The sequence below is a fragment of the Ursus maritimus genome, unplaced genomic scaffold (assembly GCF_017311325.1).
Source record: "Ursus maritimus isolate PB19 unplaced genomic scaffold, ASM1731132v1 scaffold_2, whole genome shotgun sequence".
Lineage (NCBI taxonomy): Eukaryota > Metazoa > Chordata > Mammalia > Carnivora > Ursidae > Ursus > Ursus maritimus.
This window is the reverse complement of record NW_024424452.1, coordinates 37,112,898-37,128,741: the sequence shown is the minus strand read 5'-3', so window position 1 is coordinate 37,128,741 and position 15,844 is coordinate 37,112,898.

Genomic DNA, 15,844 nt, shown 5'->3' with positions numbered 1-15,844 from the left:
CCCCCCCCCCCCCCCCCCCCCCGCCAAGCAGGTTGAGAGAGCGCAAGCCCTCAGACAAACGCCCCCTAGTAAACGCACTCACGCACACATGCACGCTGGCAGCACGGCCTGGAGGACCTGCCTTGAGACCCTGCATGTAGAGCGTCTTCTCACAAAGGCCAACTTTACATTGGGCCTCAACCCGTTGAAAGTCATTTCTACTAAAGCTCTTTTTAAAATTAAACTCGTACTCTTTTAGAAAAGATGTGGCTGTCCATATCTGTCGGACGATAGTTACTCAAACTCCATGCTTTAAAGGGTACTCAGTGAACACTCGTAGAGAACACAGTTGCAAGAAGTCATTTACAAATTGACCTAAAATATGCTTTTAATTAACCACATGGTTAAAACATGAAGAGATTAAAGCCGAAACAGCATGAGGTGCTATTAAGTGGCAACTTAATAAATGATCCAAATTCTTTCAAAATTAACAAGGTGGAAAAAGTGTCATAAAATCAGCTCCAGACAGTTAATAAAAGAATATAAATAAAAGAATTTAAAAAATGAGACCCATGAGGGCCTGTGGTTTATAAAAGGTTTCCAGAAGTGGTTTAGGCCAAGAGGGGAAGGCAGTGCCTCCAGCAGGGCCTGCCACCCCCACGACCCGACCTGGCCTGGCCGGGGTGAACCTTCTTCCTCTCCCAAGAAGGGAATATAAAAAGGTCACAGTTCAAAGAAGTGTTCTGGTCAGACTTCAGGAGAAGTCTGGCCAAGAAAGGACACAGCCCCGTGCTTACTCCTGTCTCTCCAGCCCGAGGAGTGGGGAGGACAGAAAGACAGACCGACCACATCCCTAGAGTCCCCACGAAACCGAGAGCAGCACCGTGAGCGCGCACTGACCTGGGTCCCGGGAGAGGCTCCTGGCTGCGGTCTCCCTCTGGGGCTATGGCAGAACTGGCTGGGAGGAGGCGGCTCTGTGACCAGGGCTCTGGGGTGGGGCCTGCGGGCCTCTCAAGTGCAGCGGGGTGACGGACGCCTCACGGGACATCAGGAGGGGCCCGGGACTCGCTGGCATGACTCTCCCAGCACCTCTGGGCAAAGGGAGGGCACTAGAGCATAATTTGGAAAATAATGAAAAAGCACCTCTCACTGAGTTAGAAAGTGAACAGGGCAAAACAGATTGCAAGTGTGTTACTTAAAACAGAGCAGATCTGATAACAAAGAAATATGGATGCAGAGAAACAGAGACCGCAGGGTGGGTCTTTGTTCCCTCCTGATACGAGGAAATATGAGGAGCTTTCACGTTAGACATGCTCACCCAGCCCTGGCTTCTGCCATCACCACTCTTCCACAGATGAAGAAAGGAGGAGGAAGGACCCAGCCCGGCTCACACGGCAAGAAAGCCGCGAGCCAGGACACATTTCTAACCCTGTGTGGTCCTAAAACTAAAATCTTTATAAAATGTTATATATTGCTCGCACAACGTAACGTTAGAAATCAGAAAGAGAAAGTATTCCCTGAGCCCCTCCACCTCTGGAGGTATTTATCAGTCTCCCTGTAGCACCTGGCGGGCTGTCTCGTGCGTGCCCGGCTGCGTCCCAAGTCCCACCGAACGCCTCACTTGCGTCTGTTCTGTTTGAGCAGAAAGGAATTTAAAGGAGATTCCCAGAATTACAAAATCTGGACAACTTTCTGGTTATGAAAGCAAATGTACACGAGGAAAGGAAGTTAAAAGTTCCTCAAAACACTCGACACTGAGGCACAGCGTCCCCAGAAGAGGCGATGCCCGCCAGGCAGAGTCAGCCCCGCGTTTTCTACTCTAAGGCAAACACTCAGGTGGGGGCCACTTGCAGAGCCGCCTCCGTCCCACAAGAGCGGCTGAGAGCTTCCCCTCCAGGGCTCACTTCACTCCTCCAGGGACAGAGCCAGGAAGGGAAGGGAGAGGTTTTTTTTTTTTCTTCTACTAAAAGGCTTGTTTGCTTACTGTTAAAATATCAAACATTACACAAAGTGTTGAGTGTTTTGGTGTTTGCTCTTTAGGTGAGCCACTGAATCGGTCCAGAGTGAGTGCATCCTGTGGTCTGTGGCCTGCTAGTTTCGGGGAGCTCTTGGGATGACACACAGGATTTCTCTAACGAGGGCTTTTCCAGTAACGTTCATGAGTTTAAGAGCTACGGGTCGTGCCAGGTCATAAACATCTGTGGCCGCTCGGGTGCATGCTCAGAGCCCGGACACCTCGGCTTCCTCGTCGGCGGTTTTTTTCATTCCGGGCTTGAATCTGTCATCCTCTGTCTATGTGCCCATGCAAAACAGGCTTTTACTTCAGCATACGTGGAAGAGAGCGGCGTTAATCTTCTAGAGAGGCCACTCTCGAGGAGGCCTCAAGGCCAGCAAGCGGAAGTGGACAGGGCCCCGGTGCAGGGCACGGACCCTGTTATGTCACGAGTTCCCATCACATCCCGAGCCCAGTGCATCTCCTTCCAGGGAAGCCTGAGTCTGCCCAGGCCTGGAGGACGGCATGGTGGAAGGAGGGGTCTCCACAAAGCCGGGCCTCCGCACGTCTGAGCACAGCTCTGCCCTTTCCTCGGGTGTGGAACAGAGACAGGGCCTTCCCGGTGGCGCTGGCCAGGACTCGGCACTTTTCCTTAAGACTGAGGTTGGTGAGCACCCAGCTCAGCCAGTAAAGCATTTCCTTACCGACGTGGGGAGTCCACAACAGCGAGTGGTAGTAAACGTCGACGTGTCTCCACTCCAAACAGGTACTTAATGAAAGCTGTGGGTAGGATCTGCGGTCAAGACAAAAAAAACCACTGATTCCTCCCACAAACATCTGCCCAGTGCTTGCTGTGCAAGGGGTTCCGGGGGTGTGGAAATGGAAATCATAACATTCCCAACCCAAGATGCTCACAGTCCGCGAATGCGTCCGTGTACTGTAACTGCTGTAGCTGGAGCCAAAGGTGGCATCGCGAGGAGACATCGCGAGGTTCTGGAGAAGACTGAATTCCTGTGTGTGTGTACGACGCGGGGGAGGCTCTGGGAAGGCTCCAGGGACTGGGTGACCGGGAAACTGGTGTCGGTGTTGAGTGTGCTGGTAGCTGGGGGGGGGGGGGGGGCGCGGGAAGAGGGTGTGTGGGAGCAGCCGGTGGTTCCGAGCACTGGGCAGGGAGCAGCAGGGAATGAGCCAGAAAGGGAAGCCAACCGAGGCCTCGGATGCTGTGCCAAGAAGGCAGTAATGCTGCTCTCCAGGTGTTTTGTTTGATTGTTTACCCAGCACACGATCTCATCTTTTGGGGGGGAAGTGTGTTTTTTTTGGGGGGGTGCACAATAAACAGGTGAAATTGTCTAGTTCAGTGGATTCTGCAGATGCAAAGTCTAAATACCAGTCAACACTGTAAAGCACAGGCTGAGAGCAGCAGGGGCCTTTACAGTGTGAGGTCCCCGCCAGCGAAGCCCACCACCGGCCTCCGAGCAGGGTGCGTGACACCATCTGCTAGAGGAAAGGAATGGTGACAAACTGCACTCGGAAGTATTTCTCTTTAAAAATGAGGGCAACATTGGCTTTACTGATATTCAGTAAGGAAGGACCCTGGCACGCCTGCGGGCCTGTGTTGGCGGCCACGCACCCTGATGGGGACGGCAGCCCTCGCCCGCTGGGTTATTAAGCTTCGCACGCATGCTGGACATCATGTGATTCAGGATATGACATTCAGGTGGAATTCAAACACACAAAATCATGGCCGAAGCGTTATGATACTTCATAGGGATTTGGGAAGTCACCGTGAATAGCCTTGGTGACAGGGAGGGTCACTGGTCATCTCAAGACTTAAAACTGAAGGAGGAAATACATATTTCCTTTCAAGAAAAGTTCCAAATCTGGAGGTCCTTTTCTTTTTTCTCCAGGACAACGGACCGCCGCCATGTGTCAGCTAGCTCATTTCTTTTAGGCCGACACACTCTAATCTGTCCCTTCAAGGAAAAAGTGACAATGAGTGAGAGTTGCGGCTTTTCAAAAGAGCCTGGGCTAGGGATGGAGCACTTATGAAAAGGGATGTGTGGAGCCGGTGTGGCGCGGGGCAGCACCATCTACACGCACACGCACACGCCAAGAGCATCCGGAGCCCAGAAGCTCCGCCTGCCCCAGCCCCTGAACGCTCACCCCCCCAGTGCAGCAAGAGCCCTCGCAGGGCTGGTGAGCGGAGGGACAGGCAAGTCCTGGACTCCCAGCACAGTCTAGATGGCTTCACGAGGTTCACGGCGTTTACCAGTGACACCACCAGAACCAGGAACCGAAATAAACAGAACCCAGAACCAGACTTTCAGATGAGGACTTTGGGTTCACCAAGACATTATAAATGGGATACAGACTTGCTCCCGTGGATTTCTTTGAAAAACAGCATACAGGATGGGGCGCCTGGTTGGTCCAGTCGACGGAGCATGTGACTCTTGGCCTTGGGGTCGTGAGTTTGAGCCCCATGATGGGCATGCTGATTACTTAAAAAAATTAAAGCAGCGTATGTTTTTATGATTGATCTAGTAGCACTAATACAGGAACCATTTGATTGTGTTCACTTTGGCTCTCGTCCCTTTTAAAAGTCTGTATTTGTGTGTGTTTCTCTGTCCATGATATTCAGGACCATGGTATATGGCTTTATTTTAGAAATAAATAAATGAAATATACGGGAGTGCAAACTCAAATTCTTTTACACGTAGCAGTGCGCAAGAAAAACCTTGCGGAGGATGTATTTATGCAAGTGGCTCTTGTGTCGATGAGGTGGGAACAAATCCATGAGGCTCGGTCACTGTCCGAGAGCCCCAGGAGGCTGTGGTCACTTGCATCGGAGGCCCAGGCGGAGACATGGTTTGCTGGCCTCGTGCTCAGCAGCACCACCCACCCTGTCCAGGGTTGGGGCAGCTGTCTCCTTGGGAGCATATGGCTCTGAGTTCACAATGAAGCTCCTGGCAGGGGTCGGTGGGGTGTATTTTTAAGACAGGGATGTGGCCCAAGGGAAGCTATGAGGCGAGAGGTCCACAAAAGGTGTGCCGCTTCCTGCTTTGCTCAGCCCTGCTGGAGCCTCGGTCCCACTCTTGTCCTGGCAGCGGCTCTGCTCTCTGGTGTAGGAAATGAGGTAATGAGGCGATTGAGGATCCCCGGGGACAGGTAACCATGGGTCTTTGGCAGCAGGCTCCTTACTCAGCTCCTGCAAAGGTACTTGTCTGCCTGTTGACTCCACATCTCTGAGCCATTTGGGGGGACGGGGACTGACACGCCATACACTTTCCCAAGGGGGTCTGGGCCTCCTGGGGTTTTGTCTTCTCGGAATATCATTTCCCAGTGCAGTCCCAGCCCCACTGGGAAGCAGCCATGGACAATCCTGGCCCAGGGGTTCTTCATCCCAGCTGCACAATGGAATCTTCTGGGGGTGCTTTAAGACAGGAACTGACATCAGAGGCCTACCCCCTGAAGATTCTGACCTCTGGCCTGGGCATGGGACCCGTCCCGGGGTGACTCTACCATGCAGCCAGGGTTGAGACCTTCTGCGCTGGTTGGAAGCCACCCCTCCGCCTCTGGACACCTGCAGCAGCTTTTCCGATGTCTCAAGTGGCACTTGTCTCATTCGGTCTGATGTCACAGTTGCTTGTGAATAAATCATTCTCTTTAGCTCCATCCTAAGGTCCCCAAGAGCAGGAACCACATCCAATTAATCTTTCCATCATGCACAGAGCCTTGCCCATCCTTTCCCCCTGAGTTCTAGAATGTTTTCTTTCTCTTCTCCGACTCAACAGCAGACGAGTCTACTGTCGTCTTGGGAGGCAGGGCTGGAGAATAGACAGTCAAGTGGGGAGTCTTCTTGGGCCGTCCCCGTTAAGACTAAGTCAAAACAGGTTCCCACGAGATGGGCACATGCACTGTGTAAGGCTAGTGTCTCTAAAAAGCCACCTGAGCTGATGTCTCTTGTTCTAAACTGCTGTCTCGTTAGCATGATGGGAGAGCACCAGAGGGGGAATGATGCCATCCTGTTTGTCCAATATGATGATCAAGTGTGCAATTAAAAAAAAAAATCTGCAAGGACTTAAAAAGAAGAGCAAGGGGATTCCCAGGGCATCCATTTTTACCTATTTTCCTTTTTTCTTATGTTCCCTTGATGCAAACTTTCTAGAGGAAAAGAGCCTTGATCTTTTCAAGTTTACACAAGGCAGCACCCGACTGTTCAGAATCAAATGACACAGTTGCTCAGGAGAAAAAAGCCAGCGTGACTCACTTGCACCCTGCCCAGGTCCCCGTTCTATCAGGGAGGGTCAGCCACCCATTCAACAAGCGTTTCTCCATCCCCTGTTCTGTGCCAGGCTCTGGCTCTGTGCTGGGAACCCAAGCCCTGAGCAGACCTGGGCCCAGCAGTAAGTGGGCTCACAGTTCAGGAGGGGTCAACAAACACAAACACCTGGTAAGGCAATGGGCTTTCATTAGGCCACATCCAAGGAAGTGAGGAGGGGGCCCTGGTTCGCACACCGAATGTTCACCAAATACGCCACCGTCCTAAACCTAGTGCAGGAAACGGGACCTGCCCTCATGAAGCTACAGTGTGGTGTGCGAATGCCAATACCGGTGTCAACGCAAATTTGTACCACAGACCCAATGGCCACAGACCCCAGGGGTTACTGAGGGCTGTGGCAGGCCTCTCCACCTAGACCAGGCGTCCCCACCTTTCTGTCTGCCACACAGCTCCCACCATGAGCGCTGGACCACTGCCTGCCCCCTCCCCCCCCAATTCTGGCTCCTGGGAATGAAGGGCTGGGTGCAGGCCGGACTCCGGGGTGGGACGAAGCACTCCCACCCACCCAGGGAATCTCTGCACAAGGGATGAGCCAGCAGGATCCCCGCGGCCCTGCCCCGCGCTCTCGGCCTGGGGGCTGTAAGGCTCTGGCGGGCGGGTGCCCCGAGTGCCTGCCTGCCAGACGAACACCAGCGGGTCTACCCTCCCGGCTCGGTACAAAGGGTGTAGCGGCGCGTCCAGCTCCGGGGTCCGCGGTGGAAGCCGCCCGCGGGGAAGGGGACACGCCCAGAGGCTCCGCGGGAGGGGAAGCCTGAGTCAGGGCGGCCTGGAGCTGCGGCGCCGCGAGGTGCACCTGCCGGGCGGAGCGGCGCGCGGGGGTGGAGGGTCCGGGGCGGGCCGACCAAGCGGGGTGCGGTCGCGGGGGCAGGCCGGCCGGGCGGAGGGCGGCCCGGAGCCGCGAGCTCCGGGAGCAAGCGAGCGCGCGCGGCGGGTCCCGGCGGCACTCACCGACCCTCGGCGCCAGGGCGGCGGCGGCCGGCGCGCTGCCCTCTCGCGGGGTCTCCTGCCTCAGGCCCGGCTGCCCTCGGCCTCGCGGCGGAGGCGGTAGCAGCGGCCGGTGCTGACAGCGGCTGGGCCGCCGGGCTGGGAGGGGGCGCCTGCAACCAGCGGCGGGCCCTGACCGGGCGGCTCGGGTTCCTGCAGGGGGCGCGCCTGCCGGCTCGCGCGTGCGCAGTGGGCCAGCCCTGCGGGTGCCCGGCCCACCCGACGCCCGGCCCCGCCCGCGCCGGCGCAGTGCCCGCGCGCAGCCGCGCGGCCGGCAGGAGGCCCCACCCCGGGGCGGGGCGGGGTCCACCTGCCCTTCGGGGCGGCTGGAGCAGTCGCCTCCCTAACTTCGACCTTTGCTGGCGGTCCATCCACTCCCCCCAGCACTTTCCATCTTTGGGCGCGGGCCTCTGTGTCCTGGAGGGAGGGCGACTGGCCGCCTTGGGCCTGGTGGGGACTGCGGGGGGATGTGGGGAGGCCCAGGGCCTGCTGGATAGAGGGTGGGGAACTTTCTGGAAAACGGCGAGGCCGTTTGGAAAGCGCAGCCTCCTGCGGTGTGTCCAGGGTCATGGGGCAAAGTTGAGAAGGGCGGGGAGGCCTGGGGGTCATGAGGCCAGGTTGGGGTCACTTTAGTTGGAAGGTTGTGGATTAGGGTTGGTAAAATCAGAAGCAAACGGAGACCAGCCTTGCGGGGTCCCTGAGAAGACAGAGCCAGTTTAGTCCCCGGGGCAGGGCTTAGTGTCGCCCCTTTTTGGCCCGGCGAACTTGACCCGGGCTGTTTCTCGTTTGTGTCTCTGGAAACGATAAGCAAAACGTGAACTATTTGCCAAGGTTGATGGGTGGCGAGCCCTACAAGTGCAGTATCGTAACTGAGCGCTGGGAAGGAGAGTCCTGCTGCCCTGCTGCGTGCGAGGCTCTATAACCGTGCGCCCCCACCTCCCTCCGTGTTCCTGCTCTGCACACCGAGTTTTGGAGTGTGCACAATTTTTACTAATTACGACTTCAGTAATTCATTGGTTTTACTTTGGCTCTTTTGAACAACCTGTGACACCTCAGACGGGAGGGCTACAGGTCAGGCAGGGGGCACCTGGAGCTGAGAGGTCACGAGGCCAGGCAGGTATCACCTGGGACCAGAGGGTCCCTGAAGCAGGGTTGGGGCCACCTGCGGGGTGGTTGCGGTCGCGTGGCGGGGGCGGGGCTGGACTGGGCGAGGGGCCTGGGCCGGAGTCTCGTGGGCGGTGGCGGCTCGGGGCCAACAGTTGCCGCGGGCCGGCCCACTTGGGTTCCCAGCGCCCGGACTGAGCGCCGCCAGGGGCCTACGACTCAGGGTCCTCCGTGGCATAGGCGCACCTGCCGCTCGGCTGCGTCAGCGCTTCCCGGCAGCGGTCCCGGGCCGCACCTGGGGCGCCACCTGCTGCCGGCCCAGCTCCGGCCGCGCCCAGCGCACCTCTGCGACCAGGACGCGGCCGATCGAACCGGTAAAGTAATGACCTGAGTTGGGAAGCTTCTGTCACTGCCACCCCAAGACTCCTCGGGATTAGCGATAGAGGTCCCTGTCTTTTACTCTCTGAAGTGGTGCTGTTTACTTACGCGTTCGTTGGCTTCTCTTCCCTCTGTCTCCCTCACCCGACGGTAGGCTCCATGAGGAAAGGGACTTGTCTAGTTCATGGCTACATCTCAGGGTCCTGGGGTGCCTGGCAGAGAGGAGGCACTTGGTAAATATTTGTTGAATGAAGGGGTCAGAAGACCTGACTTGGAGTCTGGACACGGCCCCTTGACTAGTGCAGGCTGTTCAACTGACCCCTCTGAGCCACAATCTCCGGTCCCCAAAATCAAAATGATAATAGGACTAGTAATAACACCAAACTCAGAAGTATTTTGCTTTCGGGTCAAACGAGAAAATGCGTAAACATTTATCCCGATGCCTGACACATAAACACCAAAGAAGTGGTAGTGCTGTGTGAGGATAGCGGGACTTACTACCCTGGTGTAGTGGGCAGACAAAAATGAAGCAAACAAGACCCAAAAACAACAACAGAAAACCCAACCGAACACAATTATGATTGAGGTGGAGGAGTGGATTATTACTATGTTGCAAGCATCTTAAAAACCGTCTCTCCCCATCATTGCTCACAGCCTGCACCCCCTCCCTGCCAGCCCAGGTGTCTGCCCAGAGACACTATGAACCTGGCTGACCGGTGTCTTCCTCATTCAATCTTTCTTCTTTCAAGAACCAGTCCTTGCCATTTCTGACTTACACTGGTTACACCCTGCAATTTTCCCCAGCCCTTTCTAAGCCTGAAAGGGTTCTGCATGACCCAATCCAGGAACAGAGCAGGCTGACCCGGACTTCCCTCAGGAGGAAGGTGAAAGTGGGGGGGACAGGAAGAAGGACCATGCAGACCAAGAGAGACACCTGCAGAGCAGTGATCAATACCTTTGTTCTTGATCCTGTTAGGGTGCCTGCATGGTAATTATTATTATTAGTCACTACAATCATGAACTGAGAGGGTGTAAGGCCACTGGTGAAGGAAGACGTTCTTTGGGAAGAGTCTAGGCTCGGGACACCTGTTCACAAACAACTGTCCACGGGGGTGGCCCTTTTGCTGGACCCTCAACCATCCCTCTTCTGCTCAAGGCTCACTCAACCAAGATGTGCCACCTGGTATTCTTCCAAGTGGATGCCCAGATAAGGGTCATGATTTGTTCAAAGTCACACAGCAGAGGTGAGCCTGGAGCCCAGGTGTTCCGGTGTTCAGGCTCCTGGACTCCTTGACAGGCTCTGGCAGGTAAATTACTCACATTCATGTAGTGTGAAAACACTCCAGGTAATTAGTTACAGGGATGCTCCTTGGGGTTCCCGTGGCTCGGACATTTCTCAAGATCGATGGCAAAAATTAAGGTGCATGGTGACACTCAGAAACAAAACTTATGGCCTTACGGAAGGCAGTAAACCTTGTCATTGCAAAAGTTGGCTAGCAGATCTAGATGGATACTTATACACACTCTATGCATTTTAAAAATGGAACCAATATGTCAGCTCCTATTTCTTTTGCAGGGACACAAATACTATCTCCCTATCCATCTGTATCTATCTGTGCTTCTATATGCACTTTCTGGTACAGCAGTGCCCACGTTGGTGGTATTCAATGCAGAATTTTAGAATGCAGCTCCTCTGATTGTTTCCATAGGAACGATGCTATAATTGGAGGCTTCGTTCTAGACCAAGGGCTGTACACATACTCCTTCGTCCAGCGATGGTGAGGCATTAATATTGTAGTGATTAAAACCGGTTATGAACCCTGGCCACACAGCCTCGAATTGAATCCCAGCTCTTAATGCCTCACGTAACCTCTTTGTGCCTTGCTTCCCTTGCGTAAAGTAGGGAGCACATAGCACTCACTTGATAGGACTGCTGTGAGGATCCAAAGCTTCGAAACATATGGAATACTTCAAAAAGTGCTTGGCACTTAGCAAGGGCCCAGTTCCTAGTTTTGGGGAGATTTTGAGTAAAGCCTTCTATAATAATTTGTATGTAGTTTCTTGTGTAAAGATTTTTTGTGTGTTTGAAAATAAGAATTCTCATTTTACTTGGGTAAAAACTTAGGAAAAGGATCGTTGAATTGTATGTAAGTATATGTTTGGCTTTATAAGAAAATACAAGAAACTGCCAAATATTTCCCCACATGGCTGTACCATTTTGCATTGCTCCTGGTGGTATATGAGGGTTCCAGTCACTGTAACTTTGCCATCACTTGAAAAAAATCTTTTCCAGTCATTCTGGTAGCTAGGTAGCGGTATTTAATTGTGGTTTGAATTTGCTTTTCCTATGACGTAATGCTGAGCATCTTTTCATGGGCTTTTATTTGCCATACATATATCCTTTTTGGTGCAGCATCTTTAAAAACTGGGTGCTACTTTTCTTATGGTTGAGTTTTGAGAGTTTTACATGTTCTGGATATAGCTCCTTTGTCAGATAAGCAGTTTCCAAATATTTTTTCCCAGGCTGTGCCTTGTTTTCTCACCCTGTTAATCTTTTGCAGAGAAAAAGATTTTAATTTTAATGAAGCCCAACTTATTAATTTTTCTTTTATGCTTTTTCTGTCATAGCTCAGGAATCTTTGCTTAATCCAAGGTCACAGGGATGTTCTCCTGTAGGGTTTTTTATTCCTAGAAGTTTTAGAGTTTTAGGTTTCACACTTAGGTCTATGCTGTATTTTGAACTGATTTTGTATAATGGATTGCGGTATCGATCAAAGTGGATTTTTTCCCCATACAGGATTCCAGTTGTCCCACCACCCTCTGTTAAAAAGATAATTCTTTTTCCATTGAACTGCACCTTTGTCGAAAACTGACCGTATTTGTGAAGGTCTATTTTTGAACTCTTCTGTTCCACTGGTCTGTGTGTGTATCTTTGATCTTTTAGTCCGGGGTTTGGCACGCTTTTTCTGTAAAGGGCCGGATAGCTAAGGTTTTAGGCTTTGCATGGCAAGAGGCAAAATTCAGGGTATCATACACATGTATATGAGACATGTTTCCAAAAGAAAATTTATTAGTGACATTCAATATAATAATTGAATATAACTTTCTTTTGCACCATATATCTACTCATGAGAACAATGGAGTTCTTTTTTATGTGATAACATATTGCTTTGCCAGGGTTCAAAGACAGTGTTCCCTACCATCAACGTTTATTGTAAATGTTTGTCTGTGAATGCGGACTGGTGATGAGAGCTTGTGTATCTCGCCATGAACATGACTTCAGTTGAGTGTCTCCATGGCTTGAAAGGCATTGATAGAATCCTGTTAGATTCCTCTCTTGATAATTTGCCTTGTAGCCTGTCATCGCCTTATAGATTAACCACAACCGGTCGAAGGGGAGGTGGAAGCTCTTCTGCCGCAGTTACACAGATTTTGAAATATGAAAATCTCCTTTGCATGTCTGCCAAGGTCTAGAAAAATGCTGCTGGAGCTGTAGTCTGAGCTTGGAAGATAGACACGCTGCAAGTTTGTGTGGGAATGGAGATTTCACTTCTTGTTTGATCTTCTGATAGCATGGGACGTGCTTCAAACAATGTTGGTGGTCATCAGAGCTCGGTAACAGTGGTTGAGGGCAGTTCTTCCAACCGTTAAAAGGAGTCAAAACCAGTTTTTGTTTGCAGTCTGGGCTGTAGCGGGCTGCATCTGGCCCACGGGCCATCGTTGGCTTGCCTATGCTTCAGCTGATACTATATTGTCTTGATTAGTGGAGCGTTAATGGGGTAGTATGTGTCCTCCGGTTTTGCTCCTTTTTCAAAATGATTGTGGCTGTTTTAGTCCCTTTGCCATTTCGTGGGAATTGTAAAGCCAGCTTGCTGATGCCTATCAATGATACTGCAGAGATTCTGAATGGGATTGCACTGAATCTAAAAATCAGTTTGGGAGAACTGATGGCTTAATATAGACTTCTCCAGTCCATGAGTATGGTATATCTTTCCATTTATTTACCTTTTTTTAAAAGAAATTTTCATTAGTGTTATTTCATCTAGATTCTGCACATATTTTGTTGGGTTTATTTCTAAGTATTTCATTCTATCAGTATTATCACAAATGATACCTTGAAAAAACTTTGGGTTTCCATGTGTTCCTTACTAGTATATAGAAATACAACTGATTTTTGTATATTGACCTCGTCTCCTGGGACCTTTCTAAACTCACTTAAAAGTTGTAGATTTTTTTTTTTTTTGTAGATTGCTTGGGAAAATCATGACATCTGAGAGTAGAGACACTCTTCTTCTTGCCTTATTATTATTTATTTTATGTCTTCCTTGTAATGTTTTTATCTGGCTTTGGTATCAAGGGAATGCTGACCTCATAATATGAATTGGGAAGTAGCCCACCTCTTCTATTTTGTGGAAGAGATTGCATAGAATTAGTATTATTTCTTCCTTAAATGTTTGTTAGGATTTGCCAATAAAACCATCTGAGTCATGGTTTTCTTTCTTGGAATGCTTTTAACTACGAATATAATTTCTTTAGTAGATATAGGACTATTCAGGCTACCTATTTCTTCTTGAGTACTTTTGGTAGTTTATGTCTTTCGAGGAATTGGTTTCACCTAGGTTGTTAAGCATACAGGCATCAGTACTGTTACTGATAATATTCAGTTAATTTGAAGTGTTTTCTTTTTTAAAAAATTTTTAAAGTATTTATTTGAGAGAAAGAGTGAGAGAGAGAGAGAGAGGGAGAGAGAACATGCGAGGGGAGAGGATCAGAGGGAGAGGGAAAAGCAGACTCCCCACTGAGCAGACAGCCTGACGTGGGGCTCACTCCCATGACCTGAGCTGAAGGCAGATGCTTAACCGACTGAGCCACCCAGGTGCCCCTGAAATGTTTTCTTTATCCCATACTAAATTCCCATGTATACTTTGGTAGATATAGATATAGATATAGATATAGATATAGATATAGATATAGATAGATAGATTCTTCTTTCTTTATTGAGCTGTTACTGTCCTAGTATGATATTTTTTTAATTAATGAAGTTATATAACGACAAATTAAAAAATTTGGATAGTTTCTGGTCGTTATCTGTCTGTTTCAGAATTTTCTTGCCTGATTTCACACCTTTGGGCTTCATATGGACTTCTGAATCAGTTTTTTAAAAATCTTGTTGAAATCTTTATTGGTGCTATGTAAAATTTGCAGATTTATTTAGGAGAATTAATATCTTCATACTGACTCTTCCTATGCATGTCTCCCCAGGGACACCTTGATGGCTCAGTCAGTTAAGTGTCCAACACTTGATTTTGGCTTAAGTCATGATCTCAGGGTTGTGAGATCAAGCCCAGTGTTGAGCTGGGCGTGGAGCCTGCTTAACATTCTCCCTCTGCTTCTGTCCCTCCACACTTCCATTCCACTCCTCCACCCCTTCCCTGATTGCTCTTTCTCTCTAAGTTTTGTAAGATTTATTTATTTGAGAGGGGGAGAGAGAGCACATGAAAGGGGGAAGGGGCAGAGGGAGTGAGAGAGAGAATCTCAAGCAGACTCTGTGCTGAGTGCAGAGCTCTACATGGCCCTACGCGCGCGCGCGCACACACGTAGCTTTAGTATGTTATAGGCAAGTCTTTTTCTAAGGTTTAAAAAAAAAAAGATCCAGGAATACATGGTGAATTTTATCAAATGCCTTTTTGGCATCTCTTGACACAATCGTATGTATTGAATCTTTCGACCGATAACTATGGTGAATTACACCCACAGATCTTATGATAGTGAAAACAGTGAATCATTCCTATATTTCTGGGATGGATTTCCCGTTTGTTCATGGTGTGTTATTCCTTTCATGCACCTCTGGATTCATCAAGGGTTTTTATGTCTTTTCTTCAGTGAGAATGAGTTGTAGTTTTTTTGTTTGGTTAGTGGATTTAAATGCTCTCCTCCTCAGAGTTTGGGATCACTGTTATGCTAACAGGTTTTTAAATACTGGATGTTTTCTGTCTTTACGTTTATGGATCAGTTCAAATAGCATCAGAATGATCTGTTCCTTGCAGTTGAAAACACCTCACCCCTTTGAGTTATTTGCATTTGTCCTGCTTTGCAGGCTCTTGGACAGCTTTCTTGATTTCTTCACCGTTTATTTGCGGAAACATTTAGGTTCTTAAAAATGTCTTCCTGTATTGGATTGATTTGGTGATTTCTATTTTCCTAGGTAATCAATCACCCCAGGCAGGTGCACAATTGATTAGCCGAGAGTTATTTAAACAAAACAGCTAGTTTTCTGTGCATCGATAGTTATTTCTCCTTTTTAATTCTTGATTAATGCGTCTGTATGTTGGCTCCCCTTTTGTGTTGGCTCAATGTGCTAGTAGGTTATGTATTTTCAGGGTTTTATTTGCTTACCTATCGGCACTTCTTTGCTCTTTTCTAATCCAAACTTTCTGCTATAAAAAAGTATCTGTGATCCCGAGAAAGTCAAAGTTCAGGAAACGCATGACAGAAACCATTCTTTCAGTGGAAAAGGCTGTCACAGACTAGAGATGGTCATGTACTCTCTACATGACCTTTTCTGGCCAGAACCTCCGCTGTGGCATTTAACAAAAATACCTGTCTGTGCATCAGCGCATAGACCGAGCATATAACGACCTCTAGCTTTCCTGTATGGGACGTATTTGGTGATTTCTATTTTCCTAGGTAATCAGGAAAGGGGGTCCTGCCTCTCCTCCCTGTCATTAGCATAGCCATTAAGCGAGCATCACACATGCCCTTGACATCCCTAACGTGGGCGACAAAGATGCTAATGCCCTATGAGAGGCTCGTCCAGCCACGTCACTGCACACATCTCGTTCTGTGAACAAGTATAACCAGTTGTGGTCTGTGTTATAAAAAAAAAAAAAAGCACATGGGGGCACCTGGGTGGCTCAGTTGGTTAAGCGTCTGGCTCTGGATTTCAGCTCAGGTCATGATTTCAGGGTCCTGAGATGGAGCCTGGATTCAGGCTCTGCACTCAGTGGGGAGTCTGCTGAACAGCCTCTCTCCCTCTGCCCCCACCCCCGCTCACACGGGCTCTCTCT